We start from the raw sequence: 20671 nt of genomic DNA on the forward strand, positions 1-20671 counted from the left end.
GGGTAGATTTGTCCTGAGTGGTTCCCAGCTTGAAGGCAAGCAAAGTTTTTTCCTTCCACATTTCCCACTTTTTCTTTTTAAAATGCTTTGGATAAAGCATTTTACAAGAAAATGAATCTCTGGTCTCAGGTTTCATCTGATCTCTCATGACTAGGACGGTTTATTTCTAGATGGGTAGGTCATGAAAGCTCATTTTTAGCATGTTGTAAAGTCCCATGTCCTGTAAAGAGAAAATAGTGGAAAGGAAGGAAGAAAAAACAACAACAAGCAAAAGAACAATCAATATAAATCACATTACTCTGAAGTCCACACATTAGTAGGCAGGTATGAAAGTGACTTATATATGTAAATAGTTTACTGTTTTGTTTTGTTTTTAAGTTTAAGTTGCCTGGCTTTAGTTCCCAGGGTTTTAAGAAAGCACAGCTTAGCATTCAGTGATTCTAAATTACGAAAAATAGAAAAAAAAAAAAAAAGAAAAAAAATGAAAACACTATCTTGAAGACTTATAACCAAGAAAAATTAGAATTTGGTCCAAACTGTAGAAAATAATAAAAATTAGGGGAAAAAAACCAACATTAGGGAAGACTGGAATCTAAAAACAGGTGTAAATCATCTTAACACATAATTTTCTCTCTCTCTCTCTATTCCCATTTTACTAAAGATAAATAATGGTAGGGCTGGTTTGCTTATTATAATTGGCCTAATTATTTGTATACAGTGCAGCAATAATAATTATTTTTTCATAGGCTTTTTAATTGGCTTTGATGGAACTTGTTTCATAGGAGGATCCTCAAATAAGACTTTTGAAAGTTGAGCCCAGCCATGGATTTGTGCCATCAAATATCCATGAGTTGGCTGAATTTCCTCTCCTCTTCAGGTTCCAAGATAAACCTGGGGCTTCTGCACCTTTCAGAAAGTGACATTCTTCAGTTACCACAGGTCAGAAACCCTATACAGGGACTATGTACACAAAATATGAGGTCAGTTTTTCTAAAGGGCTTTATTGGCTCCATAAGGCAAGTTCAATTCCTTAAATGAAAGCACACTATTCCTGTTAAAGCCTTGGTAGAATAACCTATTTCTCCAATTGTGTCCTGTTACAAATTCTTATTGCACTTATGCAAATGACTTATTGCTGTAAGTTAAGAATACTCACAAATATTCCAAATTCTGGAGAAATCAGGTAGAAACAAATATGCCCCAAATTCTGTTCATAGGAGTATACTAAATTATTAAAAGCTGTCAATAGCTCAAAGAAAAGTTTTAAGACTGAAAAACAAAACAGAGGATCAACAAACATTTTAAGCCAAAAGTCAAAAATATCGGATCCATCCATGCAGTTAATTCCTGTTCTGCTTGACACTCATGTGCATTTTAGTTCTCCATGAGTCCTGAAAGTATTTCCTCTATTCTGATGTCACAGTCTCCAGTTATTAGAAACCAGCATTTAAGAGCACCTGTTAGAGTTTCATAGCTGATTTTAAAACCACTTTCTAAAGAGGACCAAAACAAGACAATGGTCCATGGATGAAAATAAAAGTTTTAAGGCAGCCATAGTTAAAAAAAGACACACTTGGCAAGAAAATTTGTTGATTCTCTGGCACACAATAATTTTAACATAACAATTATGATTATCACTGATAATGTACACTAAGTTACATCAAAATTATGTGAGTTTCTCACAGTTTGGAACACATATCAATGACATATTTATACAAATACAGCCCAAAGAAAACCAAATACCATTTCATATTTCACAAATGCATCCTGTATAATTTTTATACCAACTAAGTCAAATTATGTCATTTTTGAACTTTAGGGAAGCTAACGTCTTAAGGGATTAATTAGGTGAGAAAAAAACATAATTTTTAATTTGATTTTGGAACATTTGCCAAATATAAAAGGTTTAAAACACTTCATGTTACAAAATAGAATTACAGGTCATTGTAAAGTCATTTATTTAACCAAAGTGATAATTCAGGGATTTCAAACAAAACAAAACAAAACAAAACAAAAAGCAAAAACCTTCATTCTTTGAGAGAGGTGACTTAATTTTCTGAACAAGAAGCCCTAATAGAAACAACATGAAGCCAATTACATTTGTTTTTCAAAATTGTGTAAACAATCTACAAAATTTAATGTTGACTGTAAAATAGAACTTTCATAAGTTTTTTATAACCTTTGTAACCTTTATTAAAGAGTTGGTTAATGCTTCAAGAAAACATTGTTAATCTGACATAGGGGTTCATATACTAGTTTTGCATCAGTGTGCCTTTGACACTAATGATTAATTTATAGAGAAACTGAACTTATTTTATCTTTGAAAATCTGCCCTTACAATCTTACATGCCCACCTCTTCCATGCTAGTCCCTTGGCCTTGAGGAATTGAATAGCTTTATGGTTTTTGCCCTGTGTCTCAGGAATGCAGTTTATTTTGAGTGACATCTTCTATGGGGCCTGAAGATTAGTCTTTAATTGCTGTCAGTGTCTAAGACTCAGCAGGACTTGTGGTCCTTTTTAGACTCAGGATGAAAGTCCTGTAACTCAACGTTTCAAGGATTTAAAACGTAATTTTAAAAAAATTATCTCAGTTTTATTTTCCTAAGCAAACCAAAGCTTAACGATTATATGACAACTTAATTATATTAAAGTTTTTGTTTTTTTAATATATAAATCCTCTGATTGTTACTTACACCAACTGTTCATGATACGCTCGGACTTTCTAGTTTGTCCTGAATATCCCTCCTTTTCAAACAACCAGTTATATTATTTTAGGGCTAAATTTACCACATAAGATTCTTCCTTATATAACATTATTTTGCTTTAAGCTTTTTTTACCTCAAAAAATACTTCTTTATTTTTATAACTTTCTTCACATCTTTTTTTATTCCTGGTTCCTTTCACCTTGTTTTATACATAACCCTTAAATAAGCTTTTAATTAGACAAAACTCGTTCACTTTAAAAAAATGACACACACACTTCTTTGTAGCAAGAATGTTCTCCTAAAATATATTTATTGGTAAATGCACAAATAATAAAATATCTGTTACTTAATTACTAGAATATAACTTTATATTCTAAATTATGACCCATTTGTCTAAAAGTATTTATCCCATTACATTTACCTAATTATTTTATTTCAATTGTTTACCTAGATTATTTATGAAAACTGTGATAGTCATGATTTAAAGTTATGAAGCTGCCATTGAAAAATTATAACCAAGACAGTGAAAAAATATTTGACCTAACTGACTCCATTTTCTCTTAACCTCCAAGCTGTCCTTGTTGATTCCTGGACTTAGGCCAAACTAACTTTGGGAGGAACTTGGTCTATAGTTTAGTTTTGAAACAAAGACAGTAAGTCATCTCCCAAAACAAGTGTCCTAATTGTCTGTGAACCAGACAGCCTAAAACCTTCATAGATTGAGAAGTTATGATGATCTTACTACATTTAAGCTGCTTCTATTTTTCATTAAACCCATATCAATGTCTTATTTATTAAAAATTACACAAGCAAAGATTATTCTGATTTAAGCTGGATTTATGGTTTTGTAACCCCTATGAAAAATTTTGAAACCTTAAAGAATTTGGCAGGGATAAGTATAAAATTTGCTTGATTAATAAACACAAGCACAAATATATGCTGGCAAATGTCTTAAGACATTTCTTATATTACTTTACAATACTTTTAAAGATAGATTATTTGTTAAAGATTTGACTTAAGTTACTTGAAACTTGAAAAAGCATTTGACTAGCCTTTTCTTTTTTAGTATCTGATATAAGCACTTATTTTTCCTTAACCAAATTAATTAGAGCTCTTTTATATATTTTTAACTAGTAAAACATTTATAGACAACACATAAATACATATAAAGATGTATTAGAGATGCTGATGGAAGTACATTTTATAGATTTTTAGGGTCTTTATAAGACCCCCGCCTTTTTTAATGTTAGACTTTTAGATTCCTAATAACCTGTTTCACAACTCTAGGCAGTTGTCAGCTAAATAGCCTTAAATTTGCACATGAAAGGAAAACACTCAGGTGAAAATCAAATAGCAAAATTTGCAACATAAGGTACAGAGGAAAAAAAGTATAGTGGTGCTAGAGGGAGACACTTTTACTTTGAGCCAAGTTAAACATAAAATTAAACTACACTCTTTCTTAAAAACCCAAGAGTAGCCTCTGTTGCAATACCTATTTTAGTCAAAACAAAACAAAACAAAAAACATGAAAACAGCCTTTCATATACAAACATGCACACATACACACACATACATCTTGGACATTAGTCTTTTAATTAAGCTGACTTTTAGCCATTGAGCTCCTTTATAGTCATTGCTTTTTCAATTTGGTCTGGCTGGCAGAAAGGTGGTCTTATTATGTAAATAAAGCCCCTTTAGTAGTTAAAATTAAAAATGTTTTCGATATGGTTTGGCTCTGTTTCCCCACCCGAATCTCATTTTAAATCATATTCTCATAATTCCCATGTGTTGTGAGAGGGACACAATGGGAGATAATTTGAACCATGGGGGCAGTTTTCCCCATACTGTTCTTGTGGTAATGAATAAGTCTCATGAGATCTGATGGTTTTATAAGGGGTTTCCGCTTTTGTATATTCCTCATTTTCTCTTGCTGCTGCCGTGTAAGAAGTGCCTTTCATCTCTTGCCATGATACTGAGGCCTCCCCAGTAATGTGGAATTGTAGTCCAATTAAACCTCTTTTTCATCCCAGTTTTGGATATGTCTTTATTAGCAGCATGAAAATAAACTAATACAGGAAATTGGCACCCTTAGAGTGGAACATTGCTGAAAACATACCTGGAAATATAGAAGCAACTTTGGAACTGAGTAACAGGCAGGGGTTGGAACAGTTTGGAGGGCTCAGAAGAAGACAGGAAATGTAGGAAAGTTCAAAACTTCCTAGAGACTTGTTGAATGGCTTTACCCAAAATTCTGGTTAGTGATATGAACAACAAGGTCTAGGCTAAGGTGGTCTCAGATGGAGATGAGGAACATGTTGGGAACTGGAGCAAAAGTGACTCTTCTTATGTTTTAGCAAAGAGACTGGTAGCATTTTGCCCCTGCTCCAGAGATTTGTGAAACTTTGCACTTGAGAGAGATGGTTGAGGGTATCTGGCAGGAGAAATTTCTAAGCAACAAAGCATTCAAGATGTGACTTGGGTGCTGTTAAAGGCATTCAGTTTTATAAGGGAAGCCAGGCATACATGTTTGAAAAAGTTGCAGCAAAACATCCCTTGAATTTCTGGGATGAAATTCAAGCCAGCTGCAGAAATTTGCATAAGTAGCAAGGAGCTTAATGTTAATCCCCAAGATCATTGGAAAATTGTATCCAGGCCATGTCAGAGACCTTCATGGCAGCCCCTCCCACCACAGGCCCAGAGGGCCAGGGGGGAAAAAGTGGTTTTCCGTGCTAGGCCCAGGGTCTTCATGCTCTGTGCAGCCTAGGGACTTGCTGCCCCGTGTTCTAGTCACTCCAGCCATGACTGAAAGGGGCCAACCTATATCTTGGGCTGTGGCTTCAGAGGGTGGAAGCCCAAAGCCTTGGCAGGTTCCACTTGATGTTGAGCCTTCAGGTGCACAGAAGTCAAGAATCGAGGTTTGGGAACCTCCACCTAGATTTCAGAAGGTGTATGGAAATGCCTGGATGCCCAGACAAAGGTTTGCTGCAGGGGTCAGGCCCTCACGGAGAACCTCTGCTAGGGCAGTGTGGAAGGAAAATGTGGGGTCAGAGTCCCCACACAGAGTCTCTGCTGGGGCACTGCCTAGTGGAGCTGTGAGAAGAGGCCCACCATCCTCCAGACCCAGAATGTTAGATCTACCAACAGCTTGCACCATGTGCCTAGAAAAGCCACAGACACTCAATGCCAGCCTGTGACAGCAGCTAGGAGGGAGGCTGCACCCTACAAAGCCACAGGGGTGGAGCTGCCCAAGACCATAGGAACCTACCTCTTGCATCAGCATGACCTGGATGGGAGACCTGGAGTCAAAGAGTTCATTTTGGAGCTTTAAAATTTGACTGCCCTGCTGGATTTCAGACTTGCATGAGTGCTGTAACTCCTTTGTTTTGGCCAGTTTCTCCCATTTGAAATGCCTCTATTTACCCAATATCTGTACCCCCATTATGTCTAGGCAGTAACTAGCTTTCTTTTCATTTTACAGGTTCAAAGGCAGAAGAGACTTGCCTTGCCTCCTATGAAACTTTGGACTGTGGACTTTGAGGTTAGTGCTGAAATGAGTTAATACTCTGGGGGACTGTTGGAAAGGGATGATTGGTTTTGAAATGTGAGGACATGAGATTTGGATGGGCCAGGAGTAGAACAGTATGGTTTGGCTCTGTGTCCCCACCCAAATCTCATTTTGAATTTCATTCCCTTAATTCCCACATGTTGTGGGAGGGACCTGGTGGGAGATAATTTGATTTATGGGTGCTATTTCCCCCATACTGTTCTCGTGGTAGTGAATAAGCCTCATGAGATGTGATGGTTTTATCAGCAGTTTCTGCTTTTGCATCTTCTTCATTTTTCTCTCGCTGTAGCAGGACAAGCCGTGGACAAGACCCCACAGACACCGAGATAGTGAAGGAAGTAGCTTTTAATCAGCTGGAAGCATTGACAGACTAGCTTCTTAAAATCCGAGCTTGTTGAGTGCACAATTTCTGTCCCTTTTAAGGGCTCATGACACTAAAGATTTTACATGAGAGGGCCACGATTGATTGAGCAATCTAGGAGGTATGTGACAAGGGCTGCATGCACGGGAAATCAGAGTGAAACAGAACAGAATGAGAAGTTTCACAATGTCCTTCCATACGATGTCTGGAATCTATGGATAACATTGGTTGCTAGGTCATGGGTTGAATTTTAACTATCAGGCTAAGGTCAGGCAGGCCCAGGCCTGGTTTTGGGTCTGGTGCCTGGCGCCGGGCTGCCTGCCTTTGGTTTCACTTCCTTGTTTCTTCTTAAAACAGGTACTGAACATAAAACAGTATAGCACAATATGGGGGGGGGGTCTCTTTGCCTCTTCTCTCATTGCCACTACCATGTAGGGACTGTCTCTTACCTCTCACCATGAATCTGAGACCTCCCCAACCATGAGGAACTGTAAGTCCAATTAAACCTCTTTTCCTTCCCTGTCTTGGGTATGTCTTTATCAGCAGTGTGAAAATGGACTCTTTTCTTTTTTTTCTTTCTTTCTTTTTCTTTTCTCTTTTTTTTTTTTTTTTTTTTTTTTTTGCTAGCCATTTTTCTCTCATTTCAGAGGCTTTGTTCCTTATAATTTAGGATTCCCCTTGGGATTTGACCAAGACAAAGAAACAACAAAACAGTTAAGCAAAATTAACAATGATCACACAAATTATATGATTTACGAGTGCTCTAAATGTAAGCAGAAATTAACACCAGTGGATTGTTAAATGTTGACTTTAGTCATTTAAAAGGAATTTGCAAGACAGAACCCCAGAACAGTTTCTTACCTAGTGATGGGTCTCAGGCTGTAGACTGCTCTCTACCATCCTAGTAGCAGGACAAAAAAAAAAAAAAAAAACTTATCTTCCCTGTTGAAAGTGAGCTCAAACTCCATAAAGGAGTTGCCTGCCTTCAATTGTCATGGAAGAAGGAAAACTTGCCTTCCTATTGGAAGCAAGTAAAAATCCAATAAAAATGGAGTTGTACGACAAAATAAGCTTTCCAACTTGACCAAATCTGGTGAGATCCTGAATTCTCTGGAGGGAGTGCTCTCAGACCTCAGCAAATTATCCTATTGGTTTGAGCTCATGCTGGTACCAAGCACCTGCAGGAGATTTGTCAAAGGTCCTGGGCTTCTCCACTCAGAATCCTTCTGTGGTTACCAAAAATGTAAACCCTGAAAATTTGAGACAGATTTCAGTTAATTTAGAAACTTTATTTTGCCAAGTAGCACAGCCTTAGGAAGTCCTGAAGACATGTGTCCAAGGTGGTCAGGGCACAGCTTGATTTTATACATTTTAGGGAAACAGGGGACATCAATCAATATACGTAAGAAGTACATTAGTTCAATCCAGAAAAAGTGGAGACAACTCAAAGCAAGGCCCCCTCACTAGGGGCTTCCAGGTCACAGGTAGGTGAGAGACAGATGGTTGCATTCTTTTGAGTTTCTGATAAGTCTTTCCAAAAAATGCAATCAGAATATGCATCTATCTCCGTGAGCAGAGGGATGACTTTGAAGAGAATGGGAGGCAGATTTCAAGCTGAGCGATTCCCAGATTGAAGGGGACCAACAAACTTGCCCTGAGCGGTTGCCACGTTGAAGGGCCCCAAGGTATTTTCCTTTTACACACTGATGCCAACCCTCCCCTGGCACTGGCCGCATGGTGTGGAGAGAGATTCTGTGCACTTGGTGGAGGGAGAGCACAATGACTGGGCGACCTTGCAATGAACTCAGTGGTGCCTTGTCACAGTGGAAAGCAAAACTGTGCTGAACTCAGGTAGTGCCCACCTTGGAGGGAGCATTTATACCAACCTTAGCTAGAGGGATTGCACCCATTCCAGTGACTGCAACTTGAGTTTCTTGGCAAGCCTTGCCACCACCGGCTAAAGCTCTCTGGGATCCTAAGTGAACTTGAAGCGCCACCTAGGACACAAGGACTGCAATTCTTAGGCAAGTCCTGATGCTGTGCTGGACTTAATGGCCAGTGAACTGGAGTGGTGCATGACCTAGTAAGACACCAGCTGGGTGGAAGTTGGTGAGGACAAGGGAGTGCTTGCAACACCCCTCCGCCAACACCAAACAGTGCAGCTCACAGCAATGAGAGTAACACTTTCCTTTTACTTGAGAAAAGGACAGAAAAGAGTAAACAGGATTTTGTCTTGCATCTTGGATACCCATTCAGCCATGGTAGGATAGAATAACAGGCAGTCATGAGGCCCTCATTCCAGGCCCAAACGCACAGAAAACATTTTCTTTTTTTTTTTTTTTTTTTTTTGAGACGGAGCCTTGCTCTGTCACCCAGGCTGAAGTGCAGTGGCCGGATCTCAGCTCACTGCAAGCTCCTCCTCTCGGGTTCACGCCATTCTCCTGCCTCAGCCTCCCGAGTAGCTGGGACTACAGGCACCCGCCACTTCGCCCAGCTAGTTTTTTGTACTTTTTAGTAGAGACGGGGTTTCACAGTGTTAGCCAGGATGGTCTCCATCTCCTGACCTCGTGATCCGCCCGTCTCGGCCTCCCAAAGTGCTGGGATTACAGGCTTGAGCCACCGCGCCCGGCCTCAGAAAACATTTTCATACATGTTTGGGCCAGAAGGGAACCTGCTGCATTGAAGGGAAGGATTCCCTGTTGACAGGATTCATCACATGCTGATTAAAGAGACCTTGGGACCTGAATAACCAATAGTGATATCCAGGTAGTATGTCATGGGTCTCGGGTGAGATTTTGAGATATGCTAGTTTCAGGTACCAGCTCGGCTATGGTGGAGTTGAGCACTGAGCAAGCTCTTGGGGTCCCTGAGTCCAGGCCCAGGCTCTTGGACAGCATTTCTTCATCTGCCCTGGGCCACAGGGAAGCCCACTGCCCTGAAGGGTGAGCCCTGGGCTGGCAGCAATTACCACAAGCTGACTGAAGAGTCCTTGTGCCTTCAGTGAATAGTGGTAGTAGCCTGGAAGAACTCTCTACGGGCTGCTGATGGTAGTGGCCATAGGGAGAGGCTCCTCTCCCTGTGGAAAATGGAGGGAAGAGAAAGAAGGTCTTTGTCTTGTGGTTTGAGTTCTAGCTTGGCCACAGTAGAATAGCACACCAGGTAGATTTCTAAGGTTTTTGACTCCAACCGCCAGTTCCCACACAGCATCTCTGAATACCCTCGTGGCCTGGGGGAACTTATCCTGAAGGGAAGGAAGCAAACCTAGCTAGCTTCATCGTCTTCTGATTGTGGAGTGCTAGGGCCTTGAACAAACACAGGTAATAGCCAAAGTAGTGGTTACAGCAAGCCTTGGGCAACACCCAGTGCTGTGCTAGCTTCAGGCATAATGCAGGGCACTTCCAGTGTTGGTGACCACACTGAAACTTGCATCACACTAACTCTAGCTCTAAGTGGCTTAACACAGGGAGGGAGAGAAAAATGCCATTTGTTTGGGAGAAAATAGACGGAAGAGAACAAGAGTCTCTGCTGGGTCATCCAGAGAATTATTCTAGATCTTATCCAACACCACCAAGGTGGTAACTCTATGAGTCTTCAAGAACCATGGCATTACTGAGTTTGGGGCCCAAATTTCTTTGAATACCTGGACAACCTTCCCAAGAAAGATGAGCACAGGTTGTAAAGTCCAGATTGCAAACACTACAACAAATACCTAACTCTTCGACGTCCAGCATCAAAATCTTCCAGGAAAACATTACATCATCTACAAGCATCAAAATCATCCAGGACAACATGAGATAACCAAATGAATTAAATAAGACACCAGGGATCAATCCTGGAGAAACAGAGACACATACCTGTGTCTGAACATAGCTGTTTTGAGGAAATTCAAAGAAATTTAGATAACACAGAGAAGGAATTCAGAATTTTATCAGATAAATTTAACAAAGAGGTCGAAATAATTGAAAAGAATCAAACAGAAATTCTAGAGTTGAAAAATGCAATTGACATACTGAAGAATGTATCAGAGTTTCTTAATAGTAGAATTGATCAGGCAGAATAAAGAATTCGTGAGCTTGAAGACAAGCTATTTGAAAATACACAGTGAAAGGAAACAAAAAAGAAATAAAGAAGAATGACACATGCTTACAAGAACTAGAAAATAGCATCAAAAGGGCAAATCTAAGAACTATTGGCCTTATAGAGGAAGTAGAGAAAGAGATAGGAGTAGAAAGTTTATTGAAAGGGATAATATCAAATAACTTTCCAAACCTAGAGAAACGTATCAATATTGAAATACAAGAAAGTTACAGAACACCAAGAAGATTTAGCCCAAAGACTACTACCTCAAGGCATTTAATAATCGAAATCTCAAAAGTTAAGCCCTAAAAGCGGTTAGAGAAAAGAGACAAATAGCATACAATGGAGCTACAATACTACTGGCAGCAGGCTTTTTAGTGGAAACTTTACAGGCCAGGAGAGACTGACATGACGTAGTGGCTGAAGGCAGAAAACTTTTACCCTATAATCTATATATGGCAAAAAATATCCTTTAAGTGTGAAGGAGAAATAAAGACTTTTCCAGATGAACAGAAGTTGAGGGATTTCATCAACTCCATACCTGTCTTATGATAAATAATAAGGGGAGTTCTTCAATCAAAAAAGAAAAGAACATTAATGAGCAGTAAGATATTATCCAAAGGTACAAAATTCACCGGTAATAGTAAGCACACAAAAAAAACACAGGACATTATAACACTGTAACTACTGTTTGTAAACTACTCTTATCTTAAGTAGAAAGACTAAACCATAAACCAATCTAAAATATAACTACAACTTTTCAAGATATAGACAGTGCGATAAGACATTAAGGAAACACAAACCGTTAAAAAGTGAGGAGACAAAGTTAAAATGTAGTTTTTCTTTGTTTTCTTTTTGCCTCTTTTTTAGTTTGTTTGCTGATGCAATCAGTATTAAGTTGTCATCAGTTTAAAATAATGGATTATAAGATAGTATTTGCAAGCTTCATGGTGAACTAAGGTAATCAGTATTTGCAAGCTTTATGGTAACCTGAGGTAACCATGGTAATCTAAAAACATGTCAGGGATACACACACACAAAAAGCAAGAAATTAAATCATGCTACCAGAGAAAATCACCTTCACTAAAAGGAATACAAGAAAGAAAGAAAAAACCAAGCGAAGACCGCAAAACAGCCAGCAAACAAATAACAAAATGGCAAGAATAAGTCCTTATTTATCAATAATAACGTTGCGTATAAATGGACTAAACACTTCAAAAAAAGACATATAGCATGGCTAAATGAATTTAACAACAACAACAACAAAAAAAAAAAAAACACAAGACCCAATGATTTGTTCTGTTGCCTATAAGAAACACACTCTACCTATGAAGATACACGTAGACCGAAAATAAAGGGATGGCATAAAAACAGAAAATAAAGGGAAGGCATAAAAGCAGAGCAGTGGAACAGAACAGAGAACTCAGAAACAAATCTCTATATCTACGGTGAACTCATTTTCAACAAAGGCACCAAGAACACACATTGGGGAAAAGACGGTCTCTTCAATAAATGGTGCGGGGAAAACTGGATATCCGTAGGCAGAAGAATGAAGCTAGACCCCCATCTCTTGCCATATACAAAAATCAAATCAAAATGCATTAAACACTTAAATGTAGGGCCTCAAACAATGAAGCTACTAAAAGAAAACATTGGGGAAGCCATCCAGGATATTGTTCTAAACAACAATTTTATGAAGAAATACCCCACAAGCATAGGCAACCAAAGCAAAAATGGACAGCTATAGCTCCGCTCAGGAGGGTAGGGCTCCTGCCTGCTCCACAGAGCAAGAGGCCTGGGTCTGCAGCCATGGCTTGGGCAGTTGCAGTGTACCTGGGGAGCTCCTGCCCCCGCTCAAAAGGGACGGGTCTCTCATGGGTCCCATGGAGTGTGCAGCCACAGCGGAACCTCCCTTCTGCAGCTGGCGTGATGGCGGCAGCCACTACCATCAGAACCACGTGACCAATTCTGACAATGATATAAGCAAAAGTGATGTGTGTCATTTATGGACCAAACATTTAATAGCCAAGTTGAGATCCTCCACTACTCTCCTTTTTTTTTTTCCCAACAAACATTTTAGATGTTGACTGCTCTTTCATACTGTGTTCCTGAGTGCCTACAAAGGCAAATAGGTGCACCCACAAGGGAAAGTAGATGATAGAAATGGTAAGATCAGTCATTTTTCATAAAATGAGTTATATTGGGTTTACATAAATTATCTAGATTTGGAAATAACTGAATCTGATTATTTGATTAGCTTCTCAAATAAATGAGTTATATCATCATTTCAAGGGTATATTTACTTATTTTGGCACATACTGATAAAAATATTTCTTAAGAATCAGTCTCAAGCTAACAATATAGGATGAAATAAAAGTGATACCTGTAAAGCTGGTTTGTTACTCAAACATTAAGGTTTTAACGTGTATTCTTCACTTAGTTTCAGCTTTATAAGAACTAGATCTCTGCTGGAACTACTTTCTGGAAATGGCCTGGTTGCTGGTTTTGATCATTGTAAAGGTATCTTCTGTTCGTGGAAGCTTTGGATTAGAGTAAATCTAAATAAACACTTTATAGCTAAGCAATGTAAGCTGAGGTGGATATAACTAAGAGGAAATTAAACTAATTTGGAGGACTGTTCCCTACGTGTATATTTAATGTGTAAATTCATTTCTTGCTTCTGTTTTTCTTCATATGAAGTTGGTTAATTTTTTAAAAATACGAAAATTGGCAGAGACAATTTTATTTTGGTTCCCTTGGTCAGAACCCACTGAAACTAGAAATAAATGAAAAATAGAAGGAAAATTTATATTGTCCTCAATGAAGGAGGAAATAGCTACACATTAAAATGTACGAAGTGCTCCAGCCAACTACATTAAAATTGGCCCAAACTGAGCAAAACTTAAAGCTGGCATATAATTTTTCAGAATTTGAGAAGAGAGCTAATCTTTCTAAAAGTGCTAGTCCTATTCAAATATCTTGAATGAAATGGTCAGATTTTGAGGTGTGGCTAAAGCATAGCAGAAATAAGGAGCACTATCACATAAATTCAGCTGGACACAGCATAATAGTGATGAATGCAGAGAACGTAGAGTGGAAAAAGAAACTATATTTACTCCAAATTTTCATTTTCTATGAATTATAACCCTGGATAAGAGAAACTTCTTGAGGAAAAGTGGGACATGTTATGGAGGCAGGGCAGTAATTGCAATGTCTTTGCATCACAATCCTGTGGTATAAAGGCTTTGTTTTATGCTATCTGACACCCTTAAACATCAAAAACTTTAAAAACATAGTTAAGGAAAAAATTATCAGGGTAAAGGAAACTAAATGTTTGACAAGATGGTTTCAAACCAATAAATCTGAAACAAAATCGTTAACTACCCCAGCTTACTCCCCCTATACCACCCACCTAATTTTTTTTTTTTTAATGGTTTCATTTAAAAATGAGTAATAGGCTGTGGGTGGTGGCTCACACCTGTAATGCCAGCACTTTGAGAGTCCAAGGTGGGAGAATCACTTGAGCCCAGGAGTTGTAGACTAGCCTGGGCAACATGATAAAACCCCATCTCTATGGAAAAATTAAAAAAATTTAGCCTAGCATGGTGATGCACACCTGTAGTCCCAACTACCGAGGAGGCTGAGGTGGGAGGCTTGCTTGAGCCCGGAAGGTTGAGGCTGTAGAGAGTCATGATGGTGCCACTGCAGCCTGGATGACAAAGCAAGACCCTGTCTCAAAAAAAAACAAAAAGTAATAATTCAAAACAAAGCACAGAATCTAAGCATAAATACTGAAAATTAATACAGAAAGTGTATCTAAGCTAAAAGCAAATAAAAGATCTACATCATATGAGGATGTATTTAAAAAAATAGAAGCATATAATTCAAATACTTTCTTCCCATAATTTCAAAGACATTAAATAAAGTGTCATAGTAACCTGAATTAAAAAAAACTCTCAAATAATAGGAAAATGTAATGAGACAATAAGAATATTTGAAAAGGAAATTTATAAATCCTGACAACAAATTGAAAGGAGAAATAAATCAATTAAAAAATAAAAGCCCCTTTACACTACAGAGGATGTAAATAAAGAGAACACTAGTAACTAGAAAATATAATCAAGCATAGGTTGATAGATTGGAGTAAAACACATATACACATGCACATACACACACACACACGTGGCCCACTTTTGTTAGATTTATTTTAGATACCGTTTTTAGTTGATATTATAAATTGTTTATTTTTTAAATGGTTATAGTTTTTACTAAAATATTGAAATGTAATTGTATTATTTTAAAATCTTCTTTATTGAAATGTAATTCACATATGAGAAAACACTCCTATTTTAAGTGTCAAGCTCTGTGAGTTTTCACCAATGTAACTATAACAAGATCCTGAGACCTTTAGAAGTTAATCATCCTATCAGCTCCCAGTAAACACTGCTCTGCTTTCTTCATTTTAGATACAATTGATCTTTTCTATTGTTTCATGTAAAAGGAGTTGAATCTGTAGACCAATTGGAAAAGAATTGACACCTTAACTTGAAATCTTCCAAATCACAAAAATGGCATATCTCTCCATTTATTTAGCTTCTTAAATTTCTTTCAGCAATATTTTATAATTTTAAATGTGCAGGATTTGCACATCTTTTACTAAATATATTGTGAAGCATTTCACACTTTTGATGCTATATAATTAATATAAATTAAATTTAAACATTGAATTGTTTATTACCAGTATAGAGAAATGCAATTAATTTATATTTTAACCATATAGTCTATGATTTGCTAAATTCACTTAATGCTTCTCCCTCCAGAACTTTCCATACAGGTATGTAAGACTGCTTGATATTGTCCCACATGTCACCAAAGCTCTGTCCATTAGTTTTCAGTCTTTTTTTTCCATCTGTGCTTCAGTTTGGATTCATTTTATTATGTCTGCACAGTCTAATTTGTTCTTTATCCCATCCTGTGAATTTTTTATTTCATTTACCCTGTCTTTCATCTTTAGACATTTTATTTGGCTCTTTTCTATACTTTCCATTTCTCTCCTCATTATTTCCTGGTTTCTTTTTAAATCCCCGAGCATATTTATTAGAGTTTTTTAAATTTTCTTGTCTGCTAGTCTACCCTCTCACATTTCTTGATCTGTTTCTATCAATTGAGGCCTCTTCTGGCTATGTTATATAATGTTCTGCTTTGCATATGTAGTAATTTTTTATTGTGTGCTAGACATCATGTGGTTACATTGAAGTTACATACATCTTCTGCAATTTGATGTCTTGCTTCAAAGAATGTTGTGCTTTATTCTAGTAGGCAGGTAACTTACTTGAAGATTAGTTTGATCCATTTAATTCCTGTTTCAAGCATTTTTATGGCACGTCTAGAGTTTTCTTCATTCCAAGCATACCTTGATCTCTTCACCCAGATATGACCTTTCTGGGGTTTCTATTGAATGCTTCATTGATGACTGAAGAATCTTTACACTGGTTAGTCGGAGCTCAAATGTTTCCTTGCCTTGTGAAAGATCTGAGAGTTGTTCATCTTACAGTGCTTTGCCCGGCTTCATTGAGTTTTACCCTATGCATATACAACCTTGTACTCAGCAAATACTCAAGGGGTCTCAATGGCCTTTCCTTCCCTCTCTCCCTCCCCTCTCTCCCTTCCTTCCTTCTTTCTTTCTTTCTTCCCTTGAGATGGAGTCTCACTCTGTCGCCCAGGCTACAGTGCAGTGGCGCAATCTCGGCTCACTGCAAGCTCCGCCTCCTGGGTTCACGCCATTCTACTGCCTCAGCCTCCGGGGCAGCTGGGACTACAGGCGCCCGCCACCACTTTTAATAGAGACGGGGATTCACCGCATTAGCCAGGATGGTCTCTATCTCCTGACCTCGTGATCCACCTGCCTCGGCCTCCCAAAGTGCTGAGATTACAGGCGTGAGCCGCCACACCTGGACGGCAATTTCCTAATAGCTTCTCCTTGTATAAAATATTGTCTAATAGTTTCCAGCTATCTCAGCTTTGACAATTTTTTTAGCCTTGACATATTGACTATAAGTTTGTCTGTTTCCATTGTACATACTCTTTTTAACAACTTCTTAATATTTCTTAACATTAATGTTCCATTATTTATTTAGTTTATTTACCAAAGATGGACTTTTAGGTCCTGTGGCAAATATTATGCATTGACTTACTTCAGTCCATTTCAAGTAACTTAGAACATGCTTACTAAATGACAAAGGCTGAAAAGTTATACTACTTTTCTCAGACTTCTCTACAGTTCAGATTCCAAACAGGCTTAGCTTTCAATGAGCAGATATAATCATATATCGGGCATGCAATCTGGTACTTCTTCTGTTTCTGCTAATGACCTTGGTTGCAGCAGTATTTGTTTTTTATGAAACAGAAATTACTGAGCCTGATACCTTGCTTCAGAATACCTCTCATTTCATGCCTAGCTTCAGAATAGTCTCATTTCTATAGACTCAGCATAAAGGTTGTTTCTAAAGCCCTTCCAGTGAAGTACCTAATTTCCTGAACTAAATTCTTTTCAGCTTAAACTAGCTAAGAGTAGTTTCTGTCATCTATAATTAAACACAGCGCAAAGGAATTTTGAAACAGAAACTGAGAGCTGCATGCAACAGAAGTCATATATTTTGCATTGGCTTATCAAGTGGGGGATGAAGAGGACTCACGTGTTGCATTCTGAAACAATGATGAACTTTGTTATTTGATGGTAAAAAATTAATACAGTTGTTCCCTGAGGTACCCTGGATGAAAGAGTAAGTGCCAACAATGACTGTAGCATTAGGGGAAGTGGTAGAGACAATACATAAGATTGAGGTGTGTTGATTGCCTTTTTCACTTGTAAACAAAATTCTACAATAATGTTCATGTAGACAGTCTAACACCAGCCGGTGAGAAGCTCTCTGCCTAGTTCTACAATCTAGGGTGACTGAGATTACAGTAGTGTGATTCCTTGAAGAGTTGAGAAGGTCAATTGTTTTAACCCTGACATTGAAGCAGTTATTAGTAAGACTGTAAATCAGTCATTACAGCAAAAGACAGCAGTAACAGAAGCCATAGCAGGAACCCAAAAGCTTACCATCAGAGAGAACTTTATCATCGCTAAGGCCCTAGTAACACTGCATGATTCTCATTTTCCTCTTTTCCAAATGAGAACTTTTATTCTGTTTATCCTGTTCCAGCTGCACCATGATAGGTTGGGTATGTTTGGGGACAGATTGTTCGCTTTTAATTTTAGCAACTGCCAGACCACAAGACTACACATAATCTAGAGACACTGCAGTGATCTTTGTGTGGGACTTTGGAACTGTCTATTTTACAAGAGGCATGACTGGGTTCTATGTGTCAGAAGAATGGTATGGCTGAATATTGGGAGAGGCAAATGGCTAGATTGTGGGAGGGACTATGAGTTGTCCCACAAAATCAACTTTTCCCACTTGCTCAGAAATAGACCTTCAAATGTTATTTGGGCACATGGTCTCCAATAATAACAGTTAAATTCTGTAGTTTTCTTTGAATCTAGGTGTGGCCTTGTGTCTGTGGATAAGTGTTGACCAATGGAATGTAAGTAAAGTGATGTGAAGAACAATCAAATAAACGTTCTCAAAGGGAGAGGGCTTCTTTTCCCTTGTCTGCTAACTCAAACATGGATCAGATGACTGAAGCTGGAGCAGTTGCACTGGACCACAGGTAAACCCCACTTATAGAGGGTGGCAGAGCAAAAAGAAAGACAGATCTCTGAGAATCATGGAGTTTTCACACCAGGAACTTACATGAAAGAGAAATGAACTTCTATCATGTTTATAAGCCACTGTTGTTTTGGGTTTTTCTGTCAATTATAGCTGAAACTACCCCTGTCTTTATAGAGTTATTTTCCAAAATTTCAATATTACCCAAAAAATGCTTCAACAAAAAATGATATCTTTAAAGAAATGTATTTGTGTTCATGTTATAAGCATTATTTTTTGGATAGATTTCTAGAAGTGAAAGTCTTGAGTAGATGATATGTTATTTTTATTTTGAAAGATATTTTCTAATTGCCTTGTAGAAATGCTTTACCAAGTTCCACAAAAAGAGTGTGAGAGGAATTGTTTTCGTGTATCTTCTATACAGATTTTTACTGATTTTTAAATTTATTCTATTTGAATATATAATCTTATGTACATATCTCTATTATGACTAAGTCTAGGAATCGTTTTTTCACATGTCTGTTTTGGCCAACTGTTTTCTTCTGTCTTTTGACAAACTTTCTATAAATTGTTTAGTTTTTCTTGCTGATATGTTTACATATTCTGGGTATTAATTATTTTTAGTTGTGTTTGGCAAGTTTTTTTTCCAGACTGCTGATTATTGTGTAACTTACTTATGATGGCTTTAATTAAAGAAGTATTTATATTTCAGCATAAATGCCAACATTTTCCTTTCTGGCTTCTGGATTTTGCTTCTTAGCTAGAAACCTCTAGAGGTTATAACATTATTTTTCTATATTTCTGCTAACATACTCTTTCAATTAAAAATTGTTTCACTTTGTAATGCATCTGGAATATATTTATGCAAGATATGAATTAGAGGTCTAATATTCATTTTAAATGAATAACCAATTTTCCCAGTGCTATTTGTTTAATAATACTTCTATATTTCACTGATTTGAAATGCAAGTTTAATTATAGTCAAATTCTTGAACAGGCAAAAATGTGTTTCTTGGTTTCTGTGTTTTATTAATCTGTTTCTATGCCAATGCCATTCTTTTGAACTCCTACAATTTTGTAACACATTTAGATATCTAGATAGCAAGTCTTCTTTTCCAAAAACATTTGGATATTCTCATTTGTATACACTTCCAAATGAACTTTGAAACACATTTTTATCTACCCAGCTGAAGAAAGATTTTTAAAATATTGTATCCATTCCATAACTTTTAGAAGTCAATAAGTGCTTTTAAAAATGTGTATGTTAACTATGATATTAATGTTTGAATAAAAATATAGCTAGCCAATTGGAAAGTATTTTAGAATAAAGACATTATATAAACGCATATATTGTTGATACGTTTATACAAATGAAATGCCTATATCACCTACAGGTTATCAATCTATGAAAATAATTCCTCAAAATTTTTTAGTTTATAATTCCAAAGAAAAGCAAACCTTTCCCCCACAACTTAGCTGGATCCATATTTAGACAAATAATTAACACAACCTCAATTCTCTTTCCTTTTCTGTTATTTTCTCTTTTTTTGAGATAAGAAAAAAAGAGGAAGCCTGTTGCCCAGGCTGGAGTGCAATGGTACAGTCATAGCTCACTACAGCCTCAGCCTCCTGGGCTCAAGTGATCCTCCTACCTGAGTCTTTCGGGTAGCTGGAACTACAGGTGTGTGACAACACACCTGGCTAATTTTTTCAATTGTTTGTAGAGATGGGTGTCTCATTATGTTGCCCAGGTTGGTCTCAAACTTCTGGCTTCAAGTGATCCTCCCTCCTTGGCATGCCAAAGTGCTGGGATTATAGGCATGAGCCACCGTGTCTGGCTCCCAATTCTCTTTTATATATGTCCATATGTTTTAGTGTATATTGAATGAAATTAGCAAATATCAGTGTTCTCAGTTTCCTTTGGACTGATGAGAAACTGGCTTGAAATTTCTGAGGTTTTTTTTTTTCTGATTTTTTTCAGTGAATATATTGGTATTGTAAAACAATAAGCTACTGGTATTATAATCTAATAGTTATTATGTGGACAGAACGACTGTGGCCTTAAATTCATGTTGTTGTACTAATAAGAGAGGTGTGTAGAACTGTTAGTAAAATTGGTGAGAAATGCAGACTCTGATTATTGTTTGGCTACCATTCACTCTGTCACCCAGGCTGGAGTGTGCAATGGTGCGATCTCAGCTCACTGCCAGCTCTGTCTCCCAGGTTCACACCATTCTCCTGCCTCAG

The sequence above is a fragment of the Mandrillus leucophaeus genome, unplaced genomic scaffold (assembly GCF_000951045.1).
Source record: "Mandrillus leucophaeus isolate KB7577 unplaced genomic scaffold, Mleu.le_1.0 Scaffold340, whole genome shotgun sequence".
NCBI lineage: Eukaryota > Metazoa > Chordata > Mammalia > Primates > Cercopithecidae > Mandrillus > Mandrillus leucophaeus.